Source organism: Miscanthus floridulus, chromosome 2, assembly GCF_019320115.1.
Source record: "Miscanthus floridulus cultivar M001 chromosome 2, ASM1932011v1, whole genome shotgun sequence".
Classification (NCBI taxonomy): Eukaryota; Viridiplantae; Streptophyta; class Magnoliopsida; order Poales; family Poaceae; genus Miscanthus; species Miscanthus floridulus.
The window spans coordinates 164,953,610-164,965,431 of NC_089581.1; the positions used below are offsets into that span (position 1 = coordinate 164,953,610).

Genomic DNA, 11,822 nt, shown 5'->3' on the forward strand with positions numbered 1-11,822 from the left:
ATTCTTTTTTTTATTATCTTTGAGATAATTAATAGTGCCACCATTAGCAGCTTTTATTCTCTCCTTCTCTTGCACACACATAGCCATGAGCCTCTCCATGTCCCATTTCTCGGGTTGTATGTTATAGTTGACAACAAAAGTGTCAAACTCTTTTGATAAGGAAGCAAAAACCAGATAGATAAGGAACTCATCCTTGAGAGCCAGATCCATTGGTTTTAGCTTAGATGCCAAATGGCTCATTCTCAGTATGGGCTCTCTATTGCCACCATTGCCTGAGTATCTCTCTGTCACCAGCTGCTTTATCAGCTGGGTATCATATGTCTTTGAAGAGCTAGTAAACTAACTCTTTATTCTTTCTAGATACTTAGTGACGGTGTCACACTCTGGGATTGAGCCCACAATTACAGGCTCAATCGTGTTCTTTATCACAGCAAAACACTTCTTGTTGGCAGTGACCCATTTCCTATGCCCAAGATTATAGGACATTCTTTGGGATGCAAAATCCCTCTCTCTAGTTGCTTAGGCGGCATCAGCCCCGTTTGTCTCCTGCACCAGTGCCACAAGCTTTGTGGGACACGGTGTGATGACTACCCAGTCCACCTCAGTGAGGATGAAAGCCAGATCGATATTTTTCTTCCACTCAATGTAGTTATCACCTTTTAGAGTGGAGATCTCTTTGATACAACTCATCAAGTTGTACCCGCCTGAAAACACAATTCAAATAGTATGAGAACATAAATAATAACAATAACAATTGCATGCCTTAGTTCAACGTTGGTCAAAATTAAAACATACAATTGTTCTCTACATTAATTCTATATCACCGTTGGGCAGAAAATAGAATTGATGCAAGACAAAACATCATAATATTGCCATTAATCAACGTTGGTAAGAATAATAACAATATTATAATCAATTAAAACATATCTATTTTTTCAAAATTAAATTCTCCCGTTGGTTCAAATTTAATAATGAAAATAACATCTTTACATACGCAGCGAAAAATAATTCAATTTGATGAATTTTACCCACAGGAAAATCCTCTTTTCTATTTTCTTTTGAGCCATTTTCTATTTTCTAGGGAATAAAACTTTTACCGGAAAAAGAAAAAACAAAATTGACTCAAAATGCGTACTGTTCTTCAGCCCAACCAGTGAAAACGGCCCGGCCCACTTCCTTTTACCGCGCGCTGCCCGCACCCAGGCCGCAACCTAGGCCTGGGCCGGCAAAGCCGCTTGGCGCGCACCCCCCGCCTGGGCCGAAACTGGCCCGCTCTATCTCAGCCGTTCTTCCAGCATCGGACGATCGCGCGCGCGTTTCGCTCGGAATAAAACCCGACGCCACGCGCCTCCGAGCTGAAACCATAACGCATTTGCCACTCTTCTCTCTCTCTTCGCCGCTCACACTTCTCTCTCTTTCCTCAGCGCAGCAACACTGAGCGACGAGCAACAACGGCGAGAGCGAGCAGAGAGCCCCGACGCCGTCGTCGGCCCCCTCGCCGGCGTGCGCGCTCCCCAGCGGGCGAGTGCACCGCCATCGAGCGGCCTGGCCGCGACGCTTCTGTGGCCTGAGTCCTGCGAGCAGTGCCCCCGGCCGGCCCTTTCTTTTCCCCGCGCGTCGGCGTGACAGCAACGCTGCACAGCAGCGAGGTAAGCCACGCCCTTCCCCCTCTTCCCCTTTCGGTTTCTTTGGTTCTTGTGCTCGGATTTCATCCGATTTGGGGATTAGGGTTAGGGTTTGGGGATAGGGTTTCACTGTTTTCTTTTTCCCGAATTTATTCCGGGTTTTAGGGTTTGATTTTGACATGAAAATGAGCCCTGTTTCTTTAACCCAGTTAGGGTTAGGGTTTATCTGAACCCTTTTCTTTTCTGATTTGCTTAACCTAGTTAGGGTTAGGGTTCATCCAAACCCACTTCTTTTCTCAGATTCGAAGGGATCGAAGTTAGGGTTCAACCGAACCCCTTGTCGGCCGAAGCCCCCTTCTTCTTTTTAGATCCGCACTGGATTTCCTTTTTGATAAGCTAGATCTGTTCCTAAATCTTGCTCTGATACCACTGGTGTAACCGTAGGATCATAGATCTAGCCATAGTTTATTATATACGATATAAAAGGGAGACACAGTACATCCTAAGCATGTATAGAACGAACTAGCGAGAGACAGAGAGGGTAGGGAGATGGTGGTGAACCTGACACCGCGGAAGGAGAAGGTTCAGCGGACGCCATCGGGTTCGTTGATGATGTCTGCGCACGGGCAATGACGGTCGGTGAAGATCGACGGCGGCGCAGTGCAGCGGTGGAGGGACTTCCCGTCACTGGTTGCGCCCCTCACTTAGATCGGGTTTAGGGTTTTGTCGGTGGGAATGTCGGCTCAGGTCAACCTCGTGATTAGAGCCGCCGCCCCACCTCTTTATATAGCGCAGGGTGACAGGGGCCCTCCAGTCATGATGGGCTAGGCGCCCCCGATCAAAGTGCAAATCAAAGGCCCAACTGGGCTGTTGGGTCCAGTTAGGTTAGAGATCTAACGGTATGGGCCGGCACCTTTAGTAGTATCTATCCATCGATTCAGGAAGATTATATTAATTATGCGGCACGCACCAGCAAATGCCTGATCGGATCGTTTAAGAGCTATCGGAATCAGATCACGCGGGCTTCTTATTATGCAGCCGTGGAAAGCCAACGAGCCTAAAGCCGGCACAAAGACAGAAAAGAAGAGGCCTGATGCTGATTAGGGATAAGCAGAGGCCACACCGCGTGCGTGTGGATTCAACAGAATACAAAAGCGACTGAACCGCCCATCCAATCCAATTGCGTGGATGCATCCATCATCATCCGGCTGCAGTGCAAATGCATCGCTCGTGTATTGTAATGCTGCTGTCTTGGGCTGGGACCTGGGATTCCGCTCTGGTTGGAGCCGTGGAGGGCGGCCGGCAAGAAAGTCCGCGGCGAGAGGGACCGCCAAACCGAGAGTGGCTCCTGCACTAACTGAGCTTCCCCATCATCTCACTCTCATCCTCATATCATATCATTGCGCCTAACCCCGCCGTACTGCGTGCGCACAATGCCTTTGCTCTCCCCGTGCCTGGAATGCCGTCAGATCAGCTTGTCGTATTCGTGTTCCTGTGCTGCCGGTAGGGAAGGGAAGGGACAGGGAGGAGGTCAGTGGCAGGTGAAATGCATTCTCATCATATCAGGGTACTGAATTTAGTGGCAGGTGAAATGCATTCTCATCATATCAGGGTACTGAATTTAGTGGCAGGTGAGGTCTCTAAAAGTCTCATGTGAAGTTAATACTGCAGATGAACAGGTTAAGATCTGTCCTCTGGATGTGCCATTACGCGTATCGTCACCCCGTTCATTATTCGTCCTGTACACGGCTGCTAGGAAACGCAGCCATCTGAGCCTTTTGTTCTCTTTCAGCGCCGCTTTCATATATCACTAGAAACGCGCTTTGCCGCGCCTTCCCTTTCATTTAGGCCAGTGGCAATAAAAATATAGGTGTAGTGATGAAAAACTCAGCAATTTTTTGTTCATTTTATGATTTTTATGTATTTTCGAAACTTTATCATCATGAAGGTATAATTTTATTTGCCCCTAAAAAGCATAGGTAAAAGTTTATATGAAAAAATTCTTACTAAAACATACGATATTATGGATGCACTGCATAGTTCTACTCGTTAGGATTTCAGATCAACTTGATTTTCTAATTTACAATTTTTCTGTGATTTACTATGCAATTTTAAAGTTTCAGCTAATTTATTTGTTGAAAAAAGAGAGATAATCAAAGGTGGCCTGTATGTTGATTTGAAAAAAATTTGAGGAGGTTTTCGTAAAAATTGTTGAGAGGGTCTCTGGGGCGCGGGTTGATTTTCGATAAAGAGAAGATCTTGTTTGCAAAAAACCGGAGCCCATCCGTTCTGGACTGTGGGTTGATTTCAAAATAATCTAAGATGTTTTTTTGTAAAATATACTCAGAGAGCCTCTGGAGCGTGGGTTAATTTCCAAAAAAAAATATAAGGGATTTTTTTAAAAAATGACCGTGGCTCGCCTGATTTGGAACGTCCGCGCGTCCAATCGAATGGCCGTGAAAAACACGTAATGTGGCACGCTGGCTGGCCAGTTTTAGTGACCGGATTCATATGTAAAAGATATACAGGGGTGTCCGTCCTGTGTCCCCCGCTGGTGCAGGCGACAGGCCGAGATGTGTCGTCGTCGGTGTGAGGACTTTGGAACCGTGCGCAGAATGGCCGCATTCCAACTCGGTGCTGTTCCTCAGATCTGGTGGACGGCGTGATAGTGTTGTGGTCTCCAGTGGAACGGTACGTCTTGCGTTGAAGCTGTCTGTCACGCTCGACGAGTTAACAGGCTGAGAAAAATATCTCTTGCTAAAACCTGCGAGGCTGACTAGTCTCCTGCTCGAGAGCGGGTAATTTTAAGAGACTCCTGCACGAGAGCTGGGATTGGAATTTTATTTTGAATATGCAGGTTCATCCGCCGGAGCAGATCTACATCAAGGCCACAATTTCAGACTCATCCTCAGTTATCATGGCTGAGGCTGCTGCTCTAGCGATGGCTGCTACAGTCTGTGAAACACTCAATCTACACCAAACCAACTTCTTATCAGATAATCAACAACTGGTCCAATTCTTCAATGGATCAGACGGTTCAAAGCCCCCCGGACTGGAGAATAAAGCATCTCATTCAATCCTTCATCAACCACACGAAGCAAACAAGTACAAGGATTTACAAGATTCCGAGAAACCAAAACCAAACTGCAGACACATTAGCTAGACAGGCTGTTGTAGAATCAGAGTCCTCAACTCTGAATTTCTCTTCCTCCTGTTCAAATAATACTCATGTATCTCCATGTCCTCTGTTGGCTGCTCTCAGATCAGTAGCCATTGATTCTGTAACAATCTTATCAGCTTCTTGCTGCTGAAATAAAATGGTTTGTTGTCAAAAAAAAAAATTAAGAGACTCCATGTGTATATATGTTTGACATATAGGATTAGTTGAAACCTTAACTTTAGATATGTGTTTGTCATGAAAACTGACGTGCTCACCACTTCCTGCACATTGCATATGTGTTCATGTTGTAACCATTCTACTACTTTGTCCACTTAAGCATTGTCTGGATAAATTCAATCACGCTCAATCCATGCAGATTAGAGTGAAAAATGAACTGATTTTCTGTCTTAATGTCTTTCAATACGTATGGAATTAAGTGGATTGTAACATTTCCAAACAAACTCTTTAGAACACATACTGTTTTTTTTAGTAGGGCCATGACTGAGACAAGCACGCCCGATATACAGTCTGTTCGTTTGGTCGTATTTGGCTCCAACGAACAATATTTTTCTCTCACACCAAACCAGCCAACCATACTTTCAGCCATGGTTTATCAGCCAAACGAGTCCAAACGAAAAGGGCGATAAACATGTATTCTGACCATTCTACAGCCGAAGAGGCGCAACGCAAAACGCAGTATATATTCTGTAAAACTCAAACTGCGGTTTTATACAACTTGGTATCCTAAAGTGCAGAACCACATCATCAAAACTAGCATACACCTATTTCGAGGGGGGGAAAATCAACAGGGTACAGACTCTTATGGTGGGGGCACGTGATGCAGTAATCTGAGGCAGGAATATCTAATCCAGCAATATCTCCATACCATTATTGGGATAAATTCCAGGCCCACTAAAAAAATGCGAAACTAACGATACGGAGGCAAACACGAAAGAAATCGTGACCACGACGAGCATATACGCTCGTGTGCTAGCTGGAGCACTACAGCTACTGGGCTGAAGAAATCAAAGCCCCTGACGCCTTAACAATTGACAACAACAGTGCCTCTATTTGACACCACTTACACCCGGAAAGTGTGCTAGCAGAATGCCGAATTTCAGATCAGATTCTACCTCTCTCATATAACATATTGCGGCAAGGTGGCGCCATGGCTCTGAAGTTTGAAGCGTCTTTTTTTTTTTAGGTTCTTTTGGTTTTTTTTTTTTTAACATGGAAGGATTCTCCATTATTCAAAAACTGCCGCCAAATCGTCGGCGACCAGTACACGAATAATGCTGTCCACGGACCTGCACCCGAATATTAGACCTGTAGCAGCTGTAGTCCTGTAGCTGACAGGTTGGGGGCGTTGGACACATAATTTAGCCCACACTAGCCCAAGCCCATGTTGCGGTTTCTTCTTCGGCCCACCAGGTACAAGCTCTCTAACAATAAAAGAAAAACGTACGTTTGCCTCTTTGTCGTCCAATAATAATTGTGTATGACTAGATAAAAATTTAAATTTTATAAAATCTGACCAACATTAGTCAAATTATATTACAACTTTAGAGCATAAAACATATAAATAAATATGTGTCCAAAATGTCCATGAGATGATATTAACCTTTTAGCAATTCACTAACATATTATAAGGGAAACTATCTCTTGTTAAATACGCTCACCAATTTTGGAAGAAAGGAAGTATCGTCGTTGTTCAGGTTTGCTTCTCGAACTTTAGACCTATCTCTCTCAACTCGTAAAATTGTTTAAATTACCTTATTGCTCTATCTCTGGTTAGATCTAGTTTTCAAGGTAGTTTTGTTACTTTTAACTAAATTCTTGCTAAAAACCAGGTAAGTCTTTTAAACTGCAAAAAAATCTATAAGCTTTTAAGGTTTGTAATAAGAAAAAAAAATCCTAGAAATAGGTCGGGACACTATAAATCAAAATAAAAATATTTAGAGCTCCTGAAAATACATTTAACACTTTCAAGAAAACAGATTTAGCCTAGGAAAGTATAAAAAATATTTATAAAATTTCTGAAAAACATCCCAAAACATTATAATGAATGTCAAGTTAATTTAGCTCGCGAGCCAGGGAATCAGCGTCCTAACAACATCTGGCCCAACAGAAGCATCCGAAACCCAACGATTGCCAAGTGCTAACCCTCGAGGCCTTGACACCAACACGCCCAGTCCCACTTGTGCGCAGCCCAGAACCCACGCAGGCGGTGGCGCGACGCCCCCCCTCTCGCCCAGACCCCAGATCTCGTGAGGTCGTCATCCGCCGCACGTGGCGCTCCTCGCTATCGTAGCTAAGGCCGTGGTGAACCGGAGACATTGACGTGCGGGGCTGTTGGCAGTTGGGCACGAGCACAGGCACGATCTCGCATCTTGGTTTGCGATTTCACCACGGCGCCTCCCGGTCTGTCGACGACCGACTCATTGACTCAAGGCTCACGGGCATTGGCTTTCGACTTCGAGTCGGGGAGTTCAGATAGCGGCTACTCTCTCCAGTAGCAACTCCTCCCCCAAATTCTGCCTTCCATCCATAAGGGGAAAGGCCGTAGCATCCGCCTCCACGCCCCGCTGCCGCCGGGCTCGGGGGAAGCGCTTGCCTGCAGGTTTAACTCGCTCACTCACGCTCACGCATTCCTCCCCTTTTTTCTCCGTAAAAAGTTGCTTTACCAGCAGGCTTGGCCGTGCCTGTACTCTCCGCGTGAACGCAGGTCGCATGCCAAGTATTTGTGCAAATGTGCTTGTAGCATTTGAATTTCCTCTGTCTAAGTGTTTGCGGAATGTGCATGTGGCATTTGAATTTTCTCTCGGTCCTCTTAGGCTACAGTGAGTCGGCCACCTCTCCTGCACTACTTTGCCATCTTTATTTCTGTGGCGACGATGTGTCGTCTAATCCGCTAATCGTCTTTGAATGTAGAATCACCCTGTTCGCTCTAATTTATCGGACGGCTTATCATCCAGTATTTTTCTGTCACAGTAAGATAGCTTCCGCTGTTCGCCCTCCCCTCACTCGTTCGCTCGCGCCATCTAGGGTTAGGTCTCTCCCGTCCGGTGCGCCCGGCTCCGCCGCCGTCCTCCCTCCCACCCCCTCGCAGGCCGCCTCCACGACGACCGCCGTCCGGCCGACTCCCACTTCCGGCACCCGCGATATCCACCGTCGGGATGGCGCGGCTCGCCGACGTTGTGTGGTGAAGGGCGCACCGGGTCACACCTTCCGCGCCTCATCTGTTCGAAGCGAAGCCTGCAACGCCGGTCCCCCTTCAGATCCGGTCGCCAACGAGCTCCTCCCCCACGTCGTCTTCCGGATCCGGCCGTTTCCACTCCCGCGCCGTGGTGTCCACCGTCTCCACAGCCGAATCCATCACATTTGGATCCTGAATGGTGGACGTCCCAGGACGGTACCCAGCCAGGCAGTCAGGACGAGGTAATTCCTCTCACGATACCAATGCATTTTCAGTTTGTTCACTCTTTACGCACGTTTCCACTGCTAATGATCAAATGATCAACATTCTTCACTGCAGGAATCCTCTGAACCTGCTGGCGCCCCACCTGAGCATCTTGACCTACTGTGGACACTCTACGGTTCGCGCAACCCAGACAGGGGCACATTCATGTGGGCCTGAGGTGTTGGCGATGGCACACGCACTCCCCCTAGGACACCTGAACACATAGGCCCGTCCAGTGGTGGAACCTCTTCCAAAAGGGCCAGCAGGGAGCAAGTTGTAACCAGCCCAGAGAAAAAGAGGTCTTGCAATTTGGGGAGAGTACATGGCAAGCTTGTCACAGAGCATAGCTGAAAGAAGTTCCAAAGACCGCAGAGCGTCCCAGGAGCTCTCTGCACTGGGTACGCACTTTCTTGATAAGGTTTCTATTCTTATAACCTTTGCTGAAAGTTTATTTGACATTTGTGACCACCTTAGCTGAAAATCCAGAAGTTTCCAACTCTGTCAAGCTTCAAAGTATGGCAACAATAGCAACCCTGTTTTAATTAATGCAAAACCCTGAAATTGTTTCCTGAGTCTGAGATATAATGGAATCTGCACTAAGTTAGTTTATAACAGAGGTTTTAGGCTCAGTCATATCCTCAGTTTTCATGTGTTTGCTTAACAATTGAGAGTTGAAATTTATTTTTTCCACAACGGTAAAAACCAAATTTCATTACCGAAGCAACGAAATTACAGAGAGCATCAGGTTTAAGCCATTACAAAGTTTCACGTTTGATAGACGTAACCTATTCCTGCACACGATCGCAAAGGGAACATACGCAAGAATAACAAACCACCATGACTAAGATAGAAGAAACTACCCAACGATATCCTAGAAAGACACAATTCAAGACAAAACATCATAACTACGCCAAGGCTTTTTCCAAAAAGATCGCAGCGCCCATGCACTGCCTGCCTTCAGACAATCTGCTTCATCCAGCATACGGAACCAGTTGATGTTCCTCCTTAGCACAACTCTGCGCATTCTGCCTGTGAAAGATACATTAGCAATATGAATGATGCGATGAGGCAACCGCAGAATTATCAGTTGCTGTTATGCAACCCCAGAACGGCACTGTTGCATATTGACATAGTATTACAATTACTTGATTGCATTAAGTTTTAGGATCTAAATATTTCTAACGTTTTTGTATCTCATGGATATATTTCTATAATCCTTAATGCATTCTGTGAGAGAGCATGACAATTGTATTTTCTCTCTGTATGTGCAGATGTCTAGACCATCAATTATTGTCAAGCTCATTTTGGGGTTGCTGTGGACCATCACCCACTTAGCAATCAGCTTTTTAAATTTTTGGTCTCATCTGATTTATAGTCTAGAATGCTATCTTATTTCATCTGGATTGTTGCGGAAGTATCAGAAGCTTCATCTGGGTAGACTGAAGTACTTAGCTATTGTGGTAGATAGCACAGAAGCTAAAAGTGCGGCGAAGGTCAAGCAACTGTTATGCTGGCTCTCATCTATGGGTGTGAAGTATGTATGTCTCTACGACATCGAGGGTAAGACAATGAGTTGAACATTTGAATTTGCAGGGTATGGCTGTTTTCAGTCTGAAGTTTGTTGTTGACTACTTATCAACCTGTATGATCATTCCTTTTCTGTAAATACATATGGTTCATTAGAAATCAAATGACTTCAAGAGGCATTACAGGGCTGCCATAACCTGGGCAGAGCAAAACTGACTTTCCTGTTATCCTTTACACGTCATATTGTGATGTTTTTAGTTGACAGATGCACTTTTTTTTTTTTGATACCTGTAGACTGAATCTAGCACATACAAGATTATCTTACACTATTCTATGTTGCATCATAGGAGTTCTGAAGAAATCATTTGAACCTGCTGTGGATGTTTCAAGAGATAGGACTGTAGGAGAACATTTTGTAAGCTGCACTACTGAGCTTTCTGCTGCTACATTTTATATTAGGGTCTTACTTTTGTGTATATTCTCTACTGGCATGCTTGTCCATTTTTTTGTTGGTGGTGTTTGTAAATCTGTATTATGATTCATGGCGACATATAGGGCATCGGAGCAAACATCAGAGATATACACTGTAGCCAAAGAGAGATGGTGATAGACTGTCTTTCTGGTTCTGATGGCAAGCAGGGTATTGCTAAAGCAGCCAGTTTACTTTGCTCAACTTACTTCAATGGTGATACTCATGGAGATGGCAAAAGGAAACCAGCATTTACAGAAGCTGAACATGGCTAGTGCACTGAAAGCTGTAGGTATGCTTGGAAAAGTCACCCTTTTCTGCATGCTTTGTTTCATATTTAGTTATTTATCATGCTATAATGACTTTATCACTTAAGTCCTGACTTCATCCATTAGGTTGTGGTGGACCAGAACCTGATCTTCTTTTCATGTATGGCCCTGCTAGATGCCATTTAGGATTTCCTGCCTGGAGACTACGGTATACTGAAATTATGTAAGTTCTTTATCAAAACATCAATATTCCAAACTGCAAAAATAATCATCATTATAATTCCGTCTTATATCACCACAATTGACAAATCTCTACGCCCTGTTCGCTTGCTTATAAGCCGTACTTTTTCAGCCAACGAACAATATTTTTCTCTCACAGCAAATCAGCCAACAGTACTTTCAGCCGATGACTTATCACCCAAGCGAACAGGGCACTAATATTTCTTGTTCCAGGTATATGGGGCCACTGAAATCAATGAAATATGGTGCCATTGTGAAAGCCTTATATAACTTCTCAAAGAAACACCAAAATTATGGTAAGCTTGCTTTTCCATATTTGCAATGTACTACACTGAAATAACCTTTATAGCCTTATGTATGATTCGACTTCAACATTTTCGCCTGCGTCATAATTTTTTCTTCTTATAGGAGTTCTAGCTCTGCCTTGAAGTGTCCTTTGTTATCAGTTTTGCAGATAGGCTACACTAACTAGGGTTGCACATGCCTTGAAGTGCTCTGCTCTCACTTTTTCTGTGGTTCCCACACTTTAATATCTTGTGAGCTCTAAATATCTTAGGCACTAATGTGTATCTGGTGAGATCTAAATATCTTCGGCGTTGATGTGTCCCTGAATGTGCTAGTTATTCTTGCGTATGTTCCCACACTTTAATATCTTGTGGGATAGATAGATATTCATGTCCCTGAATGTGCTATGCCTGATTAGTGATCAGGAATAAATATTTGCTCGTTTTGGCTGACGCCAAATCTTTTCCATCTCAGGGAAATGATAGCTGATACTGGTTTAAAGAAACCATTTGATCATGGAGAAATGACACCTTGGAACTACTGGACAGTTACTCTACAGTATGCACCCGTTCGCTTCTGCTGCTGCTTACTGGAACCATCGACACCTACTTCGTGTTTGCTTGTAACAAGATCAAAACTGTGTTGTCGATAGAACATACGTACGGGACGATATCCTACTGTAAAAGTTCCACTCATAGCAATGAGCAATGAAAGAACCACAAGAAACCTACCATCTCATCTGTTATTGCCTATGCTATGATTCCTAATGATTTATCTGCTTTTGTTG

General features: G+C 44.5%; 1 pseudogene; it reads left to right on the forward strand.

The window, feature by feature from the left end:
• The first annotated feature begins 7,758 nt into the window (after positions 1-7,758).
• On the forward strand, positions 7,759-11,785 carry LOC136535578 (uncharacterized; annotated as a pseudogene).
• The last annotated feature ends 37 nt before the right edge of the window (positions 11,786-11,822 follow it).